This window comes from Ixodes scapularis, unplaced genomic scaffold (genome assembly GCF_016920785.2).
Source record: "Ixodes scapularis isolate PalLabHiFi unplaced genomic scaffold, ASM1692078v2 PGA_scaffold11__112_contigs__length_91849675, whole genome shotgun sequence".
Classification (NCBI taxonomy): Eukaryota; Metazoa; Arthropoda; class Arachnida; order Ixodida; family Ixodidae; genus Ixodes; species Ixodes scapularis.
This window is the reverse complement of record NW_024609837.1, coordinates 26,195,739-26,219,273: the sequence shown is the minus strand read 5'-3', so window position 1 is coordinate 26,219,273 and position 23,535 is coordinate 26,195,739. Positions and strand designations below refer to the sequence as shown.

At 46.3% G+C, this 23,535-nt stretch overlaps 1 protein-coding gene across 1 annotated transcript in view; it reads left to right on the top strand.

The window, feature by feature from the left end:
* LOC8024628 (sodium/potassium/calcium exchanger 2) overlaps positions 1–23,535 on the top strand; it is a 185,523-nt gene that overhangs the window by 54,282 nt on the left and 107,706 nt on the right. The window lies entirely within an intron of this gene.

Here is a 23,535-nt window from a genome sequence, read left to right as displayed (position 1 = left end):
GGCTTTTGGAAAGTCAGTCTTGAAAACTACCAGTCTTTTTTCGTGAAGGTTCGATCGGTCTTTCAGTTTGAAGGAGGGTGACAAGGGAAGAATGAATAAAGGTTAATTCTTGTGCATCGTTCAAATGACCAATGTTCGGGATACAAGGGTGTGTTCGATGTCTGGTAACCTGTTTTTGTGTCGCAACTGTAGGTCTCTTTGTGGAGGTTCAGTGATGGCTGTAGTCTAGGTTCCTGGGTGTATGAGGAGGCGAGGGGGGGGGGGGGGGGTGGAAGTGGAAGCAAAGAAAGTAGCTCAGTTTGAAACGTCCCTCTTCCTGTGTCTTTTCCTTCGACTAAAAGTTTTGCTCTCTGTACCGCAGTCTCGGGCACTGGAAAATGAGTTGATGTCCACTAGCTATCCTGCACCGGACTGTTACCAAGCTAGGACCACACAAAATGAACCTTAAGATAATGGAGTTAACGAAGTCTTGCTCTTCATAAAAATATTGTCTTTATGCTTTTAAAATTTTCATCTTAGAAATAAAATAAAAATGACACCCTGGACGAAAAATAAAGGAACGCCATTCCTTTTTCCGTTCCAGTAAAAATGTAACGAGCTCTCGTTCCTGTTCCACCGATGCAAGATAAACCAAGGCGTTCCTTCGTTCCTCCTAAAAAAAACGCGTTCCAGGAACGCTGTTCCTCGGAACGTCGTTCCACACAACACTGGCTCAAAACCGTGCCAGATGGATTATGGTGCCACCGATATCATAGAGCCGGCCCGCGAACGCACAAACACGCACACGACAGGAAGGACACGCGTATACACAAACGGCTGGAAAATGTTTGACCCTTTTTTTCCCCGCCTGGGTGTCTTGATATGTTTAAGTCTATAGACATACACACACACGCTTTCTCTCTATCTCTCCCATCATGCAGTCCGCTCTTGTAACAAACTAAATTTTCAATTTTTTTTTAGCATGATTGCGTACTGCTGGCAACGTAGTCAAATCCCTGACCTGCCTAAAGCGGCAAAGACGCTGAAGATCGAACGAGGGACGCTGCAAAGCGGCAGAGAGACGCGTCCGTCTTGGCGACGGCGCGTGTTTCAGCGTCGCGCTCGTTGCGAGCTAGACGCTGCAAAATGAGCTGACGGCGACGTTGGGCGCAAGCTATGCGGAGTGCAAGTTTCGTCTGCTTCTTTTTGCAGGGGCTGCGGTGACGTCAGAACGATGCCGACCCCTGATTGGCTGTGATTGAAGACTGAGTGGGCAGAACTCGAGGCAGCTTGCTTCGAGGTCTACCCACTATCCTTCCGATCGGAGCCAATCGCGTCGTCCTGACGTCACCGCAGCCCCTGCGAAAAGAAGCAGACGAACTTGCCCACCGCATAGGGGGCGCTGCGTAAATTCACTCGTACTCACGTAGTTCATAGGTCGTCACCAACATCCAAAAGCGTAGCAAGATTTTATTTTTTGCTTTGTTTTGCAAAAGGTATACGTTTTGGCGATTTCTTCCCGAGCGAAACAAAAATGAGATGCCATGTTCAGATCTCTCTTCACTTTCTTCTGGCGGCCTTCTGTTTTCATCGCTTTTCCCTTTCCTCCTCCGTCGGCCCAATTGGATCGATTGGTAGCGTATCGATTTCGGTGTCGCATCGTTCCCTCGTCGACGCCCGACTAGTCTGGGACGTGAGCCAACCGGTCGCAAACATCCGCCGCCAGAGGCGCCCCATGTCTCTCCTTCCCGCCCCCTAGAGATAGTAGGGTTAACCGTGCATGTTGCACCGTGGCAAGATAAATCCTTCACGCTCTCCTGCTTATCCTTGCTCGTCCAACCAGAACAGAGTATAGCAGACGACCGAAGCGCCTGTGTCGGTGCGCCGCCATTTTTCTGCTGTTTTTTGCTCCGTATTGCTTTAACACCATTCGTCTACGTTTTTTTTTTTTTTTCTTTGCTCTTTTTTTTAAATTTTATGTCAGCACGGATGCCAGGTTGGGAAGGTTCCCAGAACAGAGGCGTTTCTGATAAAGCTTCTCTCTACGGCGAAGCAGATACTACCCGATGTTTTACGCGAACGCTGTACGTGGCGAGCGTGTCGAAAAATAGGGTAAAGAGGGATAAAGTCAAAAAAAAAAAAAAAAAAAAAAAGGACTTTTCGCTATGCCTTTTTTTTTTCTTGCTTTTCGTATTTTTCCTCGTTCTTTGTCTTGTATGTCACTTTTCTTTTCGATTCAACATACTGCCGAGGTTTCTACGGGCCGGTGGCATGATTAAGGGTTGTCACTACCTTCCCGTATAAAGGGGTCTTAGTTCCGGGGAAACTTGCCACGGGTTTTCTCAGATATATTTTGGTGCCTTTTTTATACTATTATTGCAACCTCCGATAGCTTATATTTTGAGAATATGAGTGCATAACCTCGAAGCAGACGGCTGCCATGGGGCACGTCGGTAGAGAAGTGCGTCTTCAAAGTTGAAGGCTATGGTGGCCGGCGTTTGTAGGTTGAGGGATGGATACTGTATAGTGCACTAGAGCGCAATAAATTATAAACAAAAACCTCTCTCCACTTAAAAAAGGAACAAAAAAACACCATTGTTTTTGGGTAGGCTGCATATCAAATCCGTCACAAATGTTTGCATACATTAACTGTACAACGAAAGAGAATATATCTCACGTTTCTATAATTTAGTTTGCGACGAGATAGGGTTGACCGGGGTGCCAAATGAAAATGCAGTAGATGAGACACTGTCAATTTTTTTTTTCGGTTAGTAGCGGATGTGTGAAGCTTTTTGAGGCGCTATATACTCAAAGCTTTAGAGACTCTTGAATCAGTTTTTACATCTCAAATATTCTACGGATACGTTACATCCTCACTACACATTATTTCGTAATGTGATCAAAGAAGTATCGATGTCATGTGATTTAAGAAGTATCGATATCAAATTACCTTGAATTCGTTTAAACTGGCATGCACAGTACGAAGCTCAGAATGACTTTGGACCTCAACGACGCTACCATTCAGCAAGTGCCGTTTTCTTGTTGTTTATTTTTCCCTTGTAGTTTGAGCAGACGTTTTTCTAAAGTACGCACCAACTACAGTCGGTGCCAGGTTAACTAACAGTAAAGTGAAAACTTCTCCCACCTCTTTCCAATTCAGCGCAGCAAACTCCGGACAAAAGGTCGCCTTCTCTCCAACTCAGTTGAGCTCGTATTAAACACGATCGCTACGTCAGCATTCGGCGATGACTCGGATCGAATCACGCGCCTCGTGTCCAATGGATGGATGGATGGATTTTAATGCTATACCCTTTGTAACGGACGATAGCTTGCGCCACCTAGCAGCTAAGTATACAAAAACAAGCATTAGATTCCTTCCGGCCCTTCTAAGCCAATTTTCTCCCACCCATACATCAGAAAGCGGTCCGGAAGTGGCAACAAAAGAACCCGGATTGTCGTCGTGCTGTCGGATGTGGCGATCCTGGCGGTTGGCGATAAACGTTCCCCGGGTAAAAAAGGTATACAAGCGAACACGAGCGTCCCTGTCATCGCGTCGTTCGATTCAGAGCAACTAATTAGGTCCAAGTCAGCGAAAGCAGGTCATCGCTCGTTCCGCAGAGAAGCCACAGAAATCTCTACCCTGGGCTGCTTAATAATTTGCGCGAACGTTTACTCCCTAATTTCATAAAATATTTAAGCGCACCCGAACGCGCTTAGAACAAAGCGTCGTTACAGCTTTTGTCACGCCCACAACAGGAGACAATGATACGTTGGACTTAATTACGGCGAAACCAACACGCGCTGAAAAGGGAAAACAAGAGAGCGCATAGGGACGCCAGAACGCCGACCTCTGTTTGGAATAATTAGTGGACATAGACGCAAAGTCAGCTGCCTTTGCCTCTGTACTCACCGTTTGAACGTGTTCGAACGCGAACGCTAAGCGCCGGACGCCGGTGTTCGCTGTTCGAGCGTACTCGAAGAGTGAGTCGAGACGTAGGAGGCTAGGGCCTAGCGTTCACCCACTATGATCGCTCCAAGCAGAGTTCGGCATTCTGATATCCCAGAGCGTTCTCATATCCTGTTCTTCTTCAGTCGAACTGAGAACGCTGAGGTACGTGTGTCAGGCACTACATGTTGTCTTCTCACTTTTTTAAGGTTTCCCGAGAGCTTCCTCTTACCTGCGCGCGTTATTTGTTTACTGGAGGAGAGTGCCGAGATGGTTCGGTGGCGCCCTCTCGTGGTTTCCTTTTGTGACGTCACGAACAGGGTTTGCCTCACCGCCGTGAACCGACGATTGAGCAGGTATTATCATAGGAAGCTATATGGTTTGGCGTATATATATCGCGAACCTCGACCTACAGTGACGCTTTGGGTCGCACACGTTGCTAAAGGCTCGTTCACACGATGTCGCGTTACGCTGCGTCAATTGCGTCGTACAGCGCAGCGTCTCCCCATTGGCTCACCGTAAAGGTCGCCATGGCAACAACTCGACGCAAGCAGTCTTAATTAACGAGACGCAAGTGGTTGCGGTCACACTCGAACTCAACTGTGTGAGTTGCTGTTTGAACGATCAGACGGCCGTTTGAACATGAAGACGAACTGAACGCGGTCCGCAGGTGGTCCGGACAACTTGACGGTTTTCCCGCGTTTATGTTGGGACAAAACAGATAGAAAAAAAAATCTGACGACCACAAGTCTTCGTGAATTTAACCCAAAGTGCTTCCCGCACAAGCAATGAATCGTGGTCCGACGGAGTCTGGTTTTAGTCTGTCACGGCACCTGTCCAGGTTCTCGGACGAACCAGGGAGGCAGAAAACACGTGAGAACTGAGTTTCACACCTTTCCCGGCTCTTTTGGTACAGTCCCAGTCGCGGCGTTTTGACGAGAAGGAAGGTTCCTTCCAAATACAGTGCAGGAATGCCCGCCCCGAATGCCGGCTTTCGCCAACACTCCAAACCGGAAGTGCGCTCGAAATGCGAGCATCGCGTCGTGACGTGAGAGTGTTGAATGTGTGTACAGAGCACATAAGTGTCACGAGAAAGAAACGGCATTAAACGAAACTGTGACAAAATGTTATGGAATGGCATAGGAATTACAAGAAAGCTCTCGGCATTATAATTCGTATTTTAAAACGACAGGTGAAAAGAGAAGGCCGCGGATCATTTCTGAATTAATACGCGACGTCTTTTAGATATATAGCTTCAAAGTTTTGCACTCGTTAACAAATTGTTCGCAACAATTTACGCGTATTAAAGGGGGTATTAAAAGTACAAGCCGAGTATTCTGCTCACCAATAAAAAATTATATAAGGTCAACTTTTCGTTCACGAAACGACTTATGTTTGGCAAAGGATGGTAGTCACATATAAATTATAGTACGTTGCTCCGATTCACTTTCAAACAGTGTTATTAATACAATTATATGTTTCGAAGCTTATTAATATATAAAAAATATTTTCACATCGGAAAATATTATACATTGCGTTAAGCCTACGAACCAAAATATTTTTTCTTAACTTACGCTAGAGAGGGAGTTTCCAGAGTACAGAAAACAAATACAAAAATGTGAATTTAATATCAAGTTCTAATGTAGACCTTAACACCACTCACTTCTATCCTAAACAAGAAAAAAAAAATGACGCTTTTGACCCATGGCCACAAGCATCAAGCCACGCCAAAGTCTACATAAAAAAAAAAAAAAGAAACGGGCAAAACAAATGTGACAAGCAGATTTAAAAATTTTCAAACATTCAGATAGGAGTCAGCGAACAAGAGAGAGCAGAGATGCACGTTTTCGAGCCGAGACGATCCATTCCACGACAGCCAGCAACTTACAATCTTATTCACTCGAACTCGATGCGGAGCCAACTTTCTTTATATTTTTTTTTTTCTTTTTTTCTCGTCTTTTCATTTCGCCAGCAGAGTTTGGCGGTTAGTTTGTTGGTCGAACAGAAGCACTCGAAGAGGCGATTTCTGGTTCCTGCAAAAAACGGCATCCAAAATCGATGAATATTTCCTTGCGTTAAAGCCTTCCCCCCTCCCCCCTCTTTTTGTTTGTTTGTTTGTTCCACCTATCACGTTTCTTGCTTTGTATTTATCTTCTCTCTTTCTCGCAATTTTCGCTATAGGAAAAGTTCTTTCTCTCAGACATCGTATGCTGTCTTCACAGTGTTTATGATTTGTTTTCTTCATCAACTCCGGTTATAAGAACTTGCCAAATAATGTCACTAAATTTGAAGTAAAAAAAAAAAAGAAAAGCTGATCAAACGGCTAACTTGCTTCCCTACAATGGACCTTTTTCCAGCAAGCTTCCGCGCATGCGTACACCTCCACCCCTGGCCTTGTTTCCCACTGTCGCCATAAACGGAGGAAAAAGTTCCAAACGACCAACATATTCACTACCTATCTTTGGTCTCGTTTTGTCTTTATTGGCGATTCTTGTTTGAGTATACGACAGTGCGGGTCATGAAAGGCAACGAAGATCAATACAACGCCACGATGACAATGTAATCGAACGGGTGGAGGCAAGTTGGGCTGCCCTTTATGTGTAGTTTGAAGACGACTCTCCGCAGATGGCGCTCGTTACTGAAGAAAGGTGGAAGGTTAATTAAGAAAAATTAAATAAATAAATGTAATATAAAAAAAAACAGTGGCTAGGTGGCGCAAGTCGCCGCCCGATTCAAAGGGTTCAGCCCATTCATTCATACATCCAGGTTCATTTACTAGCAATTTTGTGGGATAGGGATATTGATTTTATAAGCCTAGTGTGGAGGATATTCAGCCGTCGCGCACCTAGCGACTAAGTTGAGAACTACACCTATGGTGACAACAACAGCATAAGTTATTTGTTTGTGCTTCTGACACAGCACTCGGCTGACATAACCAGACTCGGCGTCGGCGTTCGGTTGGGTCGGCATGGAGCTGTTGGAAACAACCTGAACATCGTCACCAATGGAAGGCTCGTAGTTGAATAGAAACGATACGCATGCCACATATAATAGGTCTACAGTTTCAGAACATTCTACGAAACGAAGAGAGAAACAGCGCCAAAAGTACGCAGGACAAAGAAAACCCCTTCTCCAGGGATTATTTTCGTCATTCTTGTCCAGCTCGCTTGCACCTTTGCATTTAATTGCATTATAAACGAGGAACACACAGACCGAACGCTGTTTCCCTCTTCGTAACTATGCATAAACAACTCGCCCAATTTTCAACGGTGCTGCAATTCATTTTTTCTACACTGGGCTCTTTCATCTGTCGCTGTTTCCCTCTTCGTAACTATGCATAACCAACTCGCCCAATTTTCAACGGTGCTACAATTCTACGAAACTTCCACGCATCCGAGAAAACGTGGTCATTTCAAGGTGTATCGTACGTTCTCGATTGCTGATCTGCTGGGTTCGCACGCAAATTTCGCTTTATAATACGAAAAAAAAAATCGTCGTGGTTTGATTTTTAGATACAGGTGTTGACTATAGATGAATGGATATATGGTATTGGCTTGCGCCCTATGTACCAGGCGGTAGCTTGTTCTATCTGGCTTTAAATTATGTGTGTCATTGAGGGGATTGGGTCTTTTGGCTGCTTTTTTGTATCGGGCTAACAGAGTTTATGTCCTGGTCCAGCCAAACATAACTAAATGTAACTTTGTAATTAAATGTAGTTACATGTAATTGATGGTATGCTGCGCTGCGTAGTTACGCGAAAAAAAAAAACACTAGAGAAATGAAGTTAAAGCAGAAGGACAGACAAAACATGCATGAATTGGCGCCAATTCATGCATGTTTTGTCTGTCCTTCTGCTTTAACTTCATTTCTCCAGTGTTTTTTTTCCGCGTAACTACGCAGCGCAGCATACCATCAATGTCAAACCAACTAGCCCAACTCCAAGCATTATTAGTTGCATGTAACTACGTGTAGTTACCGTGGGGACTGAAATATGTCGTATACCTTGCTGGGCTGGTTGATTGAACGACATAGCGAAAAACAGGAAGTTCCAGTAAACATTCGGTTGTCACTCGGCGTATGTCCTGTGTCCGTCTTCTACATTGTGTCCCGTCTTTTTTTTGCGTTGTTTTTCAATATGTGCCGACGCTTGGCCATGCCAGATTTTAAACTTGCCAGAATTTGTTTGAAGCGTTTTAGGACGTCAACGTGCTTCAGACAAGAAAACAGCCAGGTGAAGTATAGAGAACTATTGTCGGTGACAGGTCAAGAACGAAGTGGAAGCTTCTCCCATCTCTTTCCACTTTAGTAGAGCGAACGCCGGAGAGGAGGCAACCTCCCATCCACCGTAATTGGCTCCGCTGAAGTGGAAAGCGGTGGGAGGAGCTTTCACTTCGTTCTTGACCTGTCAGGTTGTTACCGACTATAGACATTAGCCTTTAGAACTATCACAAAATACTGTATACATTTTATTTCTTGTTAGTATCAACTCGGCCAAAATTAGTCGGGTTGTAAAATATGGGAAACTATGAATTAAAAGATATTTTGGGGGTCAGCCCATAGAGTTAAGTATACGCTAGAGGTTCAACCAGCGCTAGTGTCTATGTGACTTCCGGGATGTAAATTGAAGCAGACAGCAATCAATCTACTTTTGCGGTGCTCCTGTGCGTTCCTACGACAAAGTGCGCGTGCATTTGGTCTCTTCGCCGGAAAATAACATGGATAACCTTTGTTATTTCGGCCGTCCGCATTAGTATGTAATTTTATTATCGTTGTAGAAGTGTTAGTACTTTAGTTACAGTATTTTTCTTCAGCAGCGCACGATGCTAAACTTCGCTATATTTAAGGCCCTAACCTCTGTTCCATGGCAATCGTCTAAAAACGAGCGACGATTCTAAGCAAGATAGCAATCAAAAGTAACGTAGAGTGTGTTCAAGGTTTGCTAGCATTCCGGTGGCGCTTCTATATTGCTAATACGCCTGTCCTGTCACTATATGAAAATAACCCCGTCATGCATCTCTACGAGCGGTTAAAACCATTCAAAACTTAAATAATAAAGTACGTGGGCTATGAAATGTGTTTCTTTGTATTATTTACTATACCGAGCAGCTCGTATTGGGCACCTGTTCTCTGGCGTCACCCTATTTTCAAAGATTTCGAGCGTGCGTGTGATGTTTTGAACGCAGAACAAGCATCTTCGCACATATTCATGAGCATAAAAAATAAAGCAGTACTTACTGCAAATCGAACTGTGGCCTTCAATTAAGTTTGATAGTTTAATGTACAGGGAGTTACTCATCCACTGTTACCGTGTAGTTCTTGCCGACTTAGTTTTCCAGATTTCATTCATTCGTCAGGCACGTATATTCCCCTCCCCCCTCCCCCCCTCATGCTGAGAAACGCCGAAGCTGTGTTCGCGCTGACAGTGTCCAACAGTGCACATACATGCATGTACGAAGCCGTTTTATCAGCGTGTTTAATGCCATCAATTTGAAAAAAAAAAAAAAAAACTCCGTAACTGACCCATTGTTTCGTCTGCCCGACAGAAATGTTCCAATATGCCTAGTACGTACAAATTATTCGTGATATTCTCTCTTATAACCGAGAGCAGGGAAAAAATGCGCTCACTCTTTCACATAGAAATGCATGACCGGAAGTCAATTTTCGGCTGGTCTGCTTCAATTTGCGACATCACACTAGCGCGAGTAGAGCCACTAGTGTTCATTATAATGGGTCTGCACAAGAGAAAGATGAGAGTGTCGTTTTTGTACGGAAATGTGATTTCTTCTGGTTCGACCGTCGAAATTCCGACATCGGTCTTTAGGGACACGCATGTTACACAAAGCGAAGAATAATCGATCAGGTTTCCAGTGTCAAAACAAAAGCAAAAACCCTGATTCGATACGGAATCGAGCGTCCTGGTATGTATTGATTTCCATGCGCACTGCAGAAATCAGGAAACCGACCGTGCTGTGATTGATTTATCTTCTTTTTTTTTTTTTTTTCGGTCTGCAACCGAAGGCTTGACAATGATGCTTCCGCTCTGTGTTACGTCACGTTTCTTTTTTTTTTCTTATATTTTTTTATTTTTTATTTTTTTTATTTTTATTTTGCGTTTGTTGGAAGCATTGATTGTGGGATTGGAGGCTTGAAAGGCGGAAAGGACACACAGGAAAGGGTGCAGAGAAAGGTGCAACCACGAAGAAAGTTTTTTTTCTTTCGTATGTCTTTTTTTTTTTTTAGGTTCTGTGATGAAACACATTGGACACACATGTTGCATTATTCAGTCAGAAACAGGCCGTGCATCTGGCGTCCCATTCAGAATCCGCTGTCATGTACGGCGTCGCTTTCTCGTCGCACGCTTCAAAGGCGCTTTAACGACGCGTCAGATCTAACGCCGCGACGCTCATGCTACGACAAAACTAAATAAATTCTAATCTCGAAATCGACAGATTTACGGTTTGGTTTCATGTACGAAACAGCAGAAGACGAAAAAAAAAAATAGCGAAGCTCGATGGACAGTCACACTGCGGTTTGGTTTTCACTGTCGAAATCCTAAGCTGTCTTTGTGTGGAGTCCCTCATATGTTTGATACGATGGTAGAGTGCCGACAGTTCTTTCCCCATTACTTGACGAAGTCACGGCGGCCTTTCGTCCACTCGCCTCACGTGACAACTGTTTACGCGCCAAGAACTACCGGGGCAGCCATTTTGTCTGAGCAGATGTCGACGAGTTTCAGACGCGTTACTGAAATGCCCCATTTTTGGGTTTCTTGTTTTGGATTCGGCGTTGGAAGACTCTATACCCATGTTGTTCCCTTTGTGACTTTTTTATTTCCCCCTTTGTAACTTTTTTTTATAATTGCATTCTAAAATATGCTTTCTTCTTTTCTTTTCTTTTTTTTTAACGGGAAATTTTTAATTTCACAAATTTCTCCGTCTGTTAATCACCACCTAGAGGACAATGCCGGCGTTTTTCCCCCCATTAACGTCGTCACTGGTGGATGCACGCAGCGCCGCGTATAGCTCGCGTCTGCGTCACCGTCAACGCGTCTCGCGTCGCCGGCCACCCTTCACGTAGAGTCTAACAACGAACGCGACGATAACACGCGTCAACGCAAAGACGAAAAGCGTCTGCCACCTTGCGGCGTATCTCGGCAAGCCTTATCGAGATGTCCGCTTAAAACGGGTCGGGGATACATAAACATGCCATTAACGACGACGTCTTTGCCCATGCCTCGTGTTCAAAGAGGTGGTAGTGACCTTGCTCACAGCGGCACGCGGGCAAAAATCCCGGTGGAAAATGAATGGCGTCACGAGAACACGCGATTGAGCAACGGGGACGGATCCAATCACGCCGGCGAGCGCATCCAATAAACCCGTCGCCCTGGCGATTGGGTGCTCCGAAAAAAGCCCACCCAATAGTTGCCCTGCTTCTACAACACACTATATAGTAGCAGCGTGTAATGGGTGACCGAAAGTTTGAGACGACGGAACAACGACACAAAAGAACAAAAAAAAAACCGTCAAAGAGGTTTCAGTCGGATACCTAATTAGAGTACTATATCGGGTTTCTCCGGGAACGGACAATCATCATTACCGCGCTCGGCGGCGTGGCCAACTAGAAGCGTGTATATCGACCGCCCGAATAGCACTGCCCTCGATCTTCTCTGCAGGTTTTGTTTTCGTTTTCTGTTTTGATGGCAGCGCGTCTGACAATGAGTGATCAGAGACCTAGTTGGTCGTACAACGACACTTTGATTTGCGCCTCGTGGGCGTTGGGCAGCGAGGATTGCGGACGTGTCTGCATGGAACCACGTATTTTGGTCGGAAAGAGCTATTAAACGAATTCGGCTTCTGCCCCGGGATGAATAATATACCTATTGCTGCTGAAAGATGGGGTGGGTTTTCGAAGCAGGTTCACACATCGTTCGAGTTCTCTCGTAACTGTTTAACACACTAGCACACCGCCGGCATCAATCGGTTAGCCATGAAACAAGTCCAATTAACCCGCGTCTAGGATTTTGAAGTAATTTTGAACGCATTTTAGTTTCAGCGTGTGCATGAAATAATCCCGGCAACGTTATAAGCGCCCATTTCTTTATAGATAACGCGTATCTTCTTTTTCTCACAAAAACTGGGAAAATTTAATTTAGTTACGCTCTCGTCAGATGTTCTAGCGTTGCCCGACAGGTAGCGCCAGTGAGCCAGTGAGTTAAGCGCTTACGAGAGAACCTAGAACCAGCCTTAATTAACTTGCAATTCTGAAAGCGAGCATCGAAGTTGAACAGGGGTTTCAAAATGTTCGCTGATTATAACGCAAGAGCCCAATCTGGAGGCTTGCCATCTTAAAACAGGATCACAGAACAACATATAATGATGTCGTTATCATTTAAACTATGGCTTCTTACAACGCTAACAGCAGCAAGAAAATTAACGATGTTATTCTTTCTAACCCTTGGCTGCCCTAACCGTCACGACAACCGACAGGAGTTAGGGCATGGCGTCTATAATGAATATTAACAGACAAATTTCTGTGAAACGAATGCAAAGATAACAAAAAAAAAAATTAGGGTATTTATTATTGAGGGTGCTCAATATAATAGAATATTATTGAATACATTCGTTAATATTAAATCTCATTTAACCGGTGTGTTGCGGTACCATAAAAAGGGTTGAACAAAAACAAATCATAGGCCATTCCACTCTGCGAAGCTGGATGACCAGCGAAGCTGTTTAGCACACGACACAGACCCGCCCCGTGGAGCCGGAGGAAACTAGACACGCGCGACGGGACCGCCACCCCGGGAGAGCGGAAGGAAAGAGAACTAGGCTGGTAAGCGGTTGGAACGACGACAAAGAGAGGGCGGTGCGAGCGCAGACATGGCCGACCAGCGTCGCACAGCGGCAATTCTTTTAGAAAACTTTATTATCTACCTGAGATTCTTGAAAATGGTGCCTATTGATAACTGATCTTCTGATAGACCTATGGCTAAATTACCCAAGCACACGGTGGAAGAAACTCGTTAAGGATGATGACTATCTACTAAATGCTGGCTAAAAAAAACGACTAAAAATAATACTCTGAATACAAAAAAAAAAGAAAGATATGTAAGCTGGTGAGAAAGAGAGAGAGAGAGGGAGAGAAAACGAGAGATATAGGAACCAAAAACAAATAAACGTATACATGCGAATAAATTGATAAAAAAGAATTGACGCATGCAAACAAATTAAGTAAAAATTATTCGCGAACGTTCGTCATAATTGTCGAGTCTAGCTCCACGAATGGTATTAAAAACAAATACATATTTCAAATAACATTTTAAGTTTAACGGTGTAAAACGTCTTGAGATTTTAAAATCAAAAAGTGTTACGTAAAAAAAAAAAAAAACTTTTCTCTGACGTTTTTTTGTTATTTTTTAGGTATAAGTGTGGAATTGTGCAGTAGCGTTCCTTAAAAAACGTCAGTATGGAAACGTGAAAGCCTTGCTTTGCACATCATTTCAATATAAATTGTAATATGACAGTTTTCCCGAACGGGCGAATCGAAACCTAAAAATGAACCCAAGATAAACGCGTTTGAAGTAAAACAAAAATGTGTCACGGTAATTGATTTTGGAATGTATAGTAATTTCTTCTGAAAAGAGCAAATTAGTTACAGGAAATTATTTACATCATCCTTGATGGGTTCTGCAAGTTGACAGACAACTTTTAAACGAGCTGTGCAACAATTTCAGGGCTTTGCTTAAATAATTGTGTAAGTTGATGCCTGACACTTCTGCAGTGAACTACAGAAAACAGATTTTGCCTGGATACCCTAGTTTTTTATTTTAAAAAATGAAAAAGATCCGGGTTTTTGCCGCCTCTCAACTCGTACATCGTCTTCCGGGTCACGTGCGCAGTGACGTCACTTGAGTAGGCGCGGGGTTCCGGAAAAGTTCTCTCTTTAGAGCCATCAGCGAGCAGCGAGAACTCATCCGCTCGCGACCGCGTGGCCACGTGCTGGCGGGCGCCCCGCGAAATATACGGTGAAAGGGGGAAAGTCTCATCCGGGTCCGGCCATACCTGTCCTTGCCCGTCCGGCGCTGTCCCCCTCCGGCTTCTGGCGGCTATTCGCAGTTTTGTGGACCTAGGATAGATGGCGCCCCTAGAACTCCGTATAATGAGTTTTGTCGATGATACCAGGGTTTTGACGCATTTATATATATGTTGGAACGACAAGATTTATAGAAAAGTTTCCTTTTATCGAGCAGGTATTCGCACAACTTGCTATCTTTTTTACAACTGCCCAAGTGACGTCACGCCGCTTGTTTCTCATGGCCGCCGCTCGTGGCTGCAGGTCGGGAAATATTCCAAGTTTTGCCTCGCTATCACGCGGCGGAATCGCAACATTTCGATGAAAGGAGGTGTGTTTTCTGCCATTTGTGACACAGTGAACAATATCAAAAGCAGAAAGTGCCAATTCTTTCAACGTTAAAATCGTTGCACAGCTCCTTTAATGTGACTTAAAATACATAGCGATTTTGCAGTATTTTCCCCCTAAGATCGGCAGGAAAGTAATTTTGTTCCTTCCGACGCCTTGTGAAAATTGCTCTAACAATTTTCCCTCCACCTTTTTGGGGTTCTCGAAAGCTAGTTGTAAAATCTGCAAATTCAAAACGCAACTCACGTTCCGTAAAGTGCACTTTGCCATAAGGCGCTCCGGCATTGCGGCAAAGCGAGCTTGCGTGACGCGGGAATGCGATACTTTAGGTGGCCAAAATGAAAGACCAACCGCCCGCAGAAGATTCTGACTTTTACGATAAACAACATCTCACGCGCTTCACTCGAGGCCTCCAAAACCAAACGTAAAACTGCCCGCCTACTGCAGGGTTCCATTTTCGAGAGCGAATATATAAATAGGTTTTCATAATTCATGCGAAACTGATAACCTTTTTCTACTAGAGTCTTTCAAGCTGTATGCGCATTTCAAGTATGGTGGTGATGTTATTCGATGAGGAATGACATTTTGATTAGAACACGTAGTGAAAATATCCTAGGCAAATACGAATCACATTAAAGTGACAATAGATTATTCTTTGATCTTCGAAAGAATTAAACAGTCACTTATCGATTGTACGTGAGGTACCACACTCTAGCGCGGAAAAGTGGTTCAGGAGGATAACTCACGTAACATCGGTAAAACCGTCACGAGAACGGGCTACGTTATTTTTAAGATCTAAAGTGAAACGATGCTCCTGTTTCACTTAATTTCATAATATGCAGGGTGTTTATCTTTACTTCTAACACATTTGTTTTTCTTTTTAAAGCGGGGCTTTTTACAGGGCTGCTGGTTCTACTGCGTATTTAGTTAAAGTACTGGGAGGACGTTAGATTGGGCAATATTTCATCACGATCCATCGCCTAGTTAACTAAAATGGCCTAATGACGTTTTTAACTATTAGTTTTTTGAGTCATGCTTTCTAGTAATGGATAGACAAATTTATAGAATTTGCTAAAAGGCAGTGGTTTTTGAAATATTCATCCATACGTTTTTGCATGTTTCTCGGCATTTTAATAAGTGTTGGTACCGCCTGAATATTTAGGGTGGGCCCGCAAAATTTAGCGGAGAAGTGTGACTGGCACTTTCTCGTTATCTAGGCAGTGTTCGGTCGACGCTTCTTCCAATCACTCGCTGCTGAGATAAAAAAAGAAAAAGGACGAGGTGACCGCATGGGTACGGTTACGGTAGTACGATCTGACTTGTACCTTGATAATGAGGCGAGCTTCGTATGTGCACTTTTTGAATGGCCTACATACATTCAAAACCATTTCGCTAAACATTTCGAAAACCATTGCCTTCTCGCGAAATGCTATAAATTGGTCTAACCCACTGATCTCCACTAGAGGAAGTGGATTGCGCATTGAGCAAACATGTATGAAGCCACCGGAAGTGAGCGACTTGTCCCGGAAGTGAGCGCTTGGCAGGCTTTGTAACCCTTCCGAGTGCTGGTTCGAAAAGCGTCGAGGGCGCTGGATTTCCGCTTGTTCCCTCAAGAGAGCCTGCTTGTTGCGCAGTAAGAGCGCATGCGGACCCGAGAAGCATCATGGGAAGCCATTCAATGTAAACATTTTGAGATTCTAGTTGATCAAGTTGTGAATATATCCCAAGTTCAAATGCCTCATTCTCGGGATTTAATCCAGAACGGGAGTATTAAAACCCAATCAAAGACATAAAAAAGCATGGTCCAAAATATCGACTGAATGCACTAGGAAGCCCAGCGCATGCCCGACTTCCGGGACAAGCATAGAACTTCCGGTGGCTTCACTTGCGCCAGGGTCGGAGAGCAGCTAAGCGTCATCCAGCCCTCTATAGTAGAGATCAGTGGTCTAACCATTATTACTGATTGGCTTTAATATTGCAATTGGAACATGACTCGTAGAATCATAACTCAGAAAGTTTATTAAACTATTTTAGTCATTTAGCCGACGGATTGTGACAAATATTGCTCGTCTAACGTCCGCCGGGCCGTTTACACCCAGTACATTCCCAACTTTCTTGAACATAAACGGCTTGCAAATGTCTAACAGCAACTGAACAACGACAGACAACGCAATGTTCCCCGGGAACATTTTAGATGACAGCCCTAAAATATCAGTAAGCAATTAAACTTTTGGACACGTCTAGACTTTTATTTCATGGCTCCCCAGTCTCTTTGCACTAAATCCCAGACCACATTAAAAAAAAAAAAAAATTTTTTTTCTCAGCTTACCCTGAGAGAAGGAAACCCTTAGCTAAGCTACATCCTACATGCGTCACTCAGGAAGTTAAATATTTCCCATTGAAATACTAATGCGAATTAATACCCCACAAGTCCCTTGACTAGAATCATGTTCCCGCATCCATCGCGTTTTTATTGAGTAGAGCCTTTTTCTCTGGGGAATTTATCGATAAAGATTCTCCAGCAGACCAGAAGAGGTCCCTCGCATGGTCCCTGACATGGTCCATGACAAACTACGAAACGCACGCGTCTTGCTCGGTGGTTTGTTTGATTTGTTTGATGAGTCGAGATTAGCCTTTACAGGCTAATCTCGACTTGTCTCGTTGACGATAACAATATGCTTAGAAGTTAAGACGCACCACCGCTTGCATTTGTTCAGCTGCCTGCGATGTTATGAGTCGACGCCCAGCCTGGTCTCGGGTAGCATGACCATCTCGCTGGCGTCCAACCTTTCTCGCGAACAACGTCCCAGCCAGACAGTCGGGGAAACAGATCGGGAAAACTTAACAGGACATAAAACTAGTTTATTTACATGAGTATATCGTTTAGCTTATTGGCAGAAGGAGCGCCCCGAATGGGCAGCCGAACAGGTCCTTATATAATAAAATCGGGGATCTGGAGCTGCCGTGCCATTGGTTGGTTAGCGCCGCATTCCAAAGTTGGCCTCGACGTCAGCCTCCTCCTCTCGGCCCCGATGTTCGGTCGTTGTTCTTCTCCGAATTGAGAGCGACTAGTAGGCGATTGTCTTGCATGCGGTAGACGCAGACTCAACAGACTGCCCCTCTGTTCAGGGTGGGATTCTGTCTGGCGTTCTCGTGGAATGCAGACGCCTCCGTGGAATGCAGACGCCGTAGACAGAACACACCGACGGCAACGTCGGTTCTGATGCCCTTGAGCCGAGGCCCGAGAGAAACGCTTCTCCGGTTTTTGGTCGAACGTGCAAAAAGTGTTCGGATCGCACTCCAACCGTCTCGACGTCCGCTTGGTCGTCGTCCGCACCGGAATGCAAGGTCGATCCTCACAACCCAGGGAGGTGGAGACGGGTCATAACAGCACCTCCGCCGCCCGAAGTCGATCCTGAGGTGGAGTCAGTCAGCAGCCACTCGGCTGAAGATCGCAGTCGATAACGCTGGGATGGCGACGCTGTAATCCCAGCCGCTTTAGGTCTTGCATCTGCCGTGTGGGTGGGTTCAACAACAATGATAACCAGGACTCCCGCAGTCGACAACCTCAAACCACCCAGTAGGCAAGCGCCCAGCCCATCCCCCGAGACACACCAGGCATAACACCAAAACGTTCTTAACAAAAGCAAAATCAAAATTCAACATTGCTATTGCTTGGAACTAATACAGAGAACAAAAGCAATAAACTCGGACTCCCGTGAAAAGAAACCCTAAAATAACTAACGTAAATGCACAGTTAAGACTCATACAAACTAGGAATACTCCTTAAAACCCAGTATCAATGCTTCACTAACAATTTTGTGGACGCACAAATAGACTTTCCGCAAAAGGGGGCAATCCATTTCATCGATTCCATCAGCCTAGGAGCAGCGGCTCAAGCTGTCAGCGTTCGTATGCAGTTTACCCCGCTTGTAGTACTTCATGTCAAACGAATATTGCTGCAGCAAGCGTGCCTTCGTCTTTTTGATCCCCAAATGGTCAGACCACGAGCCGCCGTTGGACAGGTGGAGAAGGTCTCGTCGGTACCTGCTTGGCACGACAAGTTGATCGAATTCTACCCCTTTGCGGTCTCGATACTTCCGGTACATCACCCGACCACTTGTGGAACGTAACGTTCTTCCGAGCTAGGCCTTCCCGGCAACACTCATTCAAGTTTTGGAGCGAATGATCCCCCTCCTACTCTGCGATCAAAGTTGATCGCTCGACGCTCAAGAGCCTCTGAAAACTAGCTGACGCCAGTGTCAAGGCGATTCCCTCTGGCTCCAGCTCCCCTGCGAGATGCTGAGCGTTTTCCGCCGCGCTTGGCTCTGCCTCCGTGATCTCGGGATCAGTCTCCCTTACAGGTGCCTGAGCACTGTCCGCCTGAACTTTAGTTTTTTCGCCGGTAACTTTTTTACACACCGTCTCAGCCGAATCCGAGCACTCCGATTCATACTGAAATTTTGTAGCAAGGTCCCGTGCCTTAGAGGCGAGTTAGAGCTTGAACAGAACCCACCGAAAAGCTAAGACCCTTCTCTCGGAGCATCTGATCAGATTTGTTTGAGAAGATGTAGGGGTAATGAAGCGGCAGGCTGCCGGACACCGCAGCCTCGGTGTGGAGCGTACCGAACGGACCCTCTATGCAAACTCGGGCGACCGGGAGGTACACACTGTGCTCCTCGACCACCTGCCTGATCCACGCACAACCTCCTGTATACCCGTTGGGGTCTACGTAGGTTGGGTGGATCACGTCCATTGTGGCAGCCGAGTCTCGGAGAACCCTGCGCGCCTTCCCGTTCACCGTCAGGTCGCTCAAGTCAGGCTCCAGCAGCCGCCTGTTTTCCTCGTTCTCCCTTATGTAGGAAAATACGACGTTGGGAGACGTTACATCCGGCCGCGATATGCCCCGGTTTCTGAGACTTGAAGCACACCATTGGCTTCTTGGCTTCGAACGCCCTCTTTTGTTCAGGCTTTGTGCCCGAACTCTCCCTGATCGATTGATATTCCTAATTAGGACGACTCCTCCTTTCGTTACCTTGGGTTTCGGGCGCAGCCTTCTTTGTGAGATTTTCTCGTTTTCCGAATTTTTCTTTTCGTGAATAGCCTTTTGGCTCTGTGTCCCGGCGACCCGAACCATAGCGGTCCTCCTCGCGAAGGTTTCTGCGTACCGCGTACTGTTCCGCCAGCTCTGCTGCCCTCTGGGTTGTTTTTACTTCCCTCTGGTCGAGGATCCAGAGTCGCGCCTGCTCAGGAATGGAGCGATAAAACTGCTCCAACCAGAAGCACTCCACCACACTCTCGAGATTGTCGAATACTTCAGCACTCTTTAGCCATTCAATGAGATTGGCCTTTAGGTCATACGCAAACTCGAGGTATGATTCGTCCCTCCCCTTTTTGGCCTGTCGAAAGCGCAGCCGGAACGCCTCCGTGGAAAGACGGTATCTCTTAAGGAGATTCGACTTCACCACGTCGTAGCTCTCAGCGTCCTCCTCTGACAGCCGCGTTACGACGTCGGCTGCTTGACACGGCAACAGGGTTAGCAGTCTCTGCGGCCAGGTATGGCGAGCGAAAGCTACCTTCTCGCAAGTCCGCTCGAAATTGACAAGAAACAGGCCAATATCCTCTCCTACCTTATAGGGCTGCATAAGGTTTTTCATCTTGAAGGATATCCTGTATCCGCCGCCAGAGCCCGTTCCGCTTCCGTCGTCCGATGGACATTTCTTTAACTCGAGATCTAGTTTCTTGAGCTCTATCTCCTGCTGTTGCCTCTTTAGCTCAAGCTCGAACTCCTCGCGACAAATGCGGTCGCTTCGCTCCCTCTCTTCGAGCTCTTCTCTCTGTCTGTCCTTAGCTAAGCCCAAACTCTCCGCAAGCTCATCCGCATCTGCTCCCGTGGCTTTGATGGCCTCAATGATGAGCGCCTTTATTTTGTTTCTCACCCCCTCCACACCCAGTTCCTCGCAAATCAGAATCAGATCTGCCTTGCCTAACGAACTGAGGTTCATGATTGCTCGGAATGTTGGCTCTGTTACTATCCTGACGGCTTCGTTAAAACCCGCGCCTCAGAATAGTCTCAACCACCCGCTTTGTCTAACAAACAATTAAATGTAGCGAAAGCCTGGTGTGTCTCTAGGGACAAAAGCCGAACACTCACCCACATGTGTGGTCATCGGTTCGTGGAGTCTGTGGGGGGTCTTGATCCGCGTTGTTCAGCATCCCACTGCTGCCATCCAGCTGCTATGAGTCGACGTCCAGCCTGGTCTCTCGGGTAGCATGACCATCTCGCTGGCGTCCAACCTTTCTCGCGAACAACATCCCAGCCAGACAGTCGGGGAAACAGATGGGGAAAACTTAACACGACAGAAAACTAGTTTATTTACATGAGTATATTGTTTAGCATATTGGCAGAAGTAGCGCGCCGAATGGGCAGCGAATAGGTCCTTGTATAATAAAATCGGGGTTCTGGAGCTGCCGTGCCATTGGTTGGTTAGCGCCGCATTCCAAAGTTGGCATCGACGTCAGCCTCCTCCTCTCGGCCCCGATGTTCGGTCGTTGTTCTTCTCCGAATTGAGGGCGACTAGTAGGCGATTGTCTTGCATGCGGTAGACGCAGACACAACAGACTGGCCATCTGTTCAGGGTGGGATTCTGTCTGGCGTTCTCGTGGAATGCAGACGCCTCCATGGAATGCAGACGCCGTAGACAGAACACACCGACGGCAACGTCGGTTCTGATGCCCTTGAGCCGAGGCCTGAGAGAAACGCTTCTCCGGTTTCGATCGAACGTGCAAAAAGGGTTCGCGTCGCACTCCAACCGTCTCGACGTTCGCTTGGTCGTCGTCCGCACCGGAATGCAAGGTCGATCCTCACAACCCAGGGAGGTGGAGACGGGTCATAACACCGACTACATCCCCGAGCATGCGCTGTGATCTACGACCAAGAATAGGGCGCATCGTGAATACCCCATATAGTGGTTTTTCTCCAAACGTAGCGTTCGAGTGACTCCATCCTCAAAGCCGGTTTCTATTCACTTGCGAGTGCTTACGATCGGAGAGGCTTAAAAACCGAGTGCTCCACGAGCACCCAAGTGGCACAGATTTTGGCCAAGCATCGGCCATTGGCTGGCAATGACCTTTTGACCAATGGCCAAAGAGTGGAAATTCATTAGCCAATGCTAAGCCGATGGCTGATGGCCAGTGGCCATTGGCCAACGGCAAGAGAAAGGCCATTCATCGGCCAATGTGGCTGACCATTGGCTGACAAGTGGCCAAGTGACCATTGCCAGGCATTGGCCAATGGTCGGCCAAATTTGTGCTTCTTGGGAAATTTTTAAACCTCTTGTGACTGCGTTCGATCGGCTGCGCCGCTGCGCGGCCGCTCGTAAGCAGTCACCAGAGTCTCAAAAACCGGTTGCGCAGCCGGTCGCACGCAGTCACAAGGTTGCGGCGTCCTCGGTTTCAACAACACGCAAGTGTGTGTGAACCAGCCTTGAGTTCTCGAGAGTGAGTGAGCGACCGAGGGAGTGAAACGTTTACTGCGAGAGATTACACTGTGTCACGTGACTCGATGCGAAGCGGTCGCTATCTACGACGTGGTTTCTGCATCCCGCGCGGTGTATTGTTCTGTGAGGAAGAGGAGGATTAGAGCGAGGACACAAGCCCGCTCCTCGACAAAACGTCAACAATCGAGGTCCGTTTCCTCGTCCGGCGCTCCGAGTCGCCGGCCGGGTGAACCCAGTCCGCGTAGGTCGGTGGCTTTTCGTCGTCGCGTCGTCCAGGCAGCTTGGCGACTTGTGGTCAGCGCGTCGCATTCCCAGACTAAGCGATGAAGAGGGGGGAGCAAGTCTGGGTCCAGATATCGCTGGCAACGGGGATCGGGCGTAATGTAGTATGGACAGAAGCTTTTGTTTCTTGCGTTCTCGAAGCGGCGTATGGGACGTATGTATAGTGATGGCACCGCCGGCATACGTATGCGGCGGAGCAGTACGATCTGGGCGCCGTTTGCTCGAAGTCGGTAAACTTTAACGGCGGCAGAAAGTTAACCGCCTTTCGCTACTAGGTACGTGCAAAACCTAGCCCAGTTTGACGAGCGCAGAATGTGTGATAGCTCAATGATTTATTATGGCGTGGTAGCTCGTGTCAACTTAGCGAGTATGAGTTTCTCTCGTAGAAATACGCGCTCTGCCGGGTTTTCGCGACGCAGCACAGCATACATTGGAGCCTAAGAACCACTTTTTGTTGCTCAGGATACAAATAATGGGTAAGGTAAAACCAAATCAGCCCATGTTTGGAAAAATATTCAATGTTTGGCTGTCTGAAGTCGAGAGAAGCCTCGTTGAATTTTCCTTCCCAGTGCAAAAGAGAACGACGAAGTCCAGTGCTTAAAACGATGAGGATGAAGTGATCAGTGAAAGGCGGGCGGTAAACCGGCAGCACTGTTGCCCAGGATGTAAAAACTGTACACAAAACCTTCTTCATAAAATGAAAATTGCGCACTTCGGCTCAAATTGGTACACGATCTGCTTCTGCGTCACATCAATGCCCGGCCGATTGAGTCAAGACAGATTTCAAAGACATTCATGTGTCGACAATTACCGCGTCCCTTTAAGCTTAGGAATAGCCAAAATAGAAAGACGATCTAAAAAATGGGGCGAGAGAATTGCTGTTATTTTGCGATTTAAGTTACGTGAAAGACTCCTGCACCATCCATTGCAGACGAACGTGGCCGATAGTGCAGCGACTAGAACATATCCATAGCGAGTGACGCTCATCGGGAGGGGCACCGCCATGTTTCGCCTTCGTCCCTGCTCGGCCGGTCACGTGACCTAGAATTCCCCCTAGTAGGGAAATGCGGGTAACTTTCTGCCGCGGTTCAAGCTGGATGACAGAATTTTTTAAATTCTGTCATCCAAATAAACAATTCAGTTGAAAGTTACGCCGCGTCCTGTCTAGTTCTTCATTCGTTTTTTGTCCCTGTTGTTTTGGCGTATTACACCATGATGCAAAACCAACTAGCTCAACTAGCCATCCTTATCAAGTTAACCAAGTTCGAGCAAACCGGACCAGGGGTTTCTTGAAAACGTTGTCCCGGGTGAGAAATTGCCCGGAAACCCACGAATCTGCAATGCGTCGCTTCCAATCTCTCTTAAGAAGGCGGAGCTCTTCGAGCGGGCCGTAGTCTTCATCTGTGAATT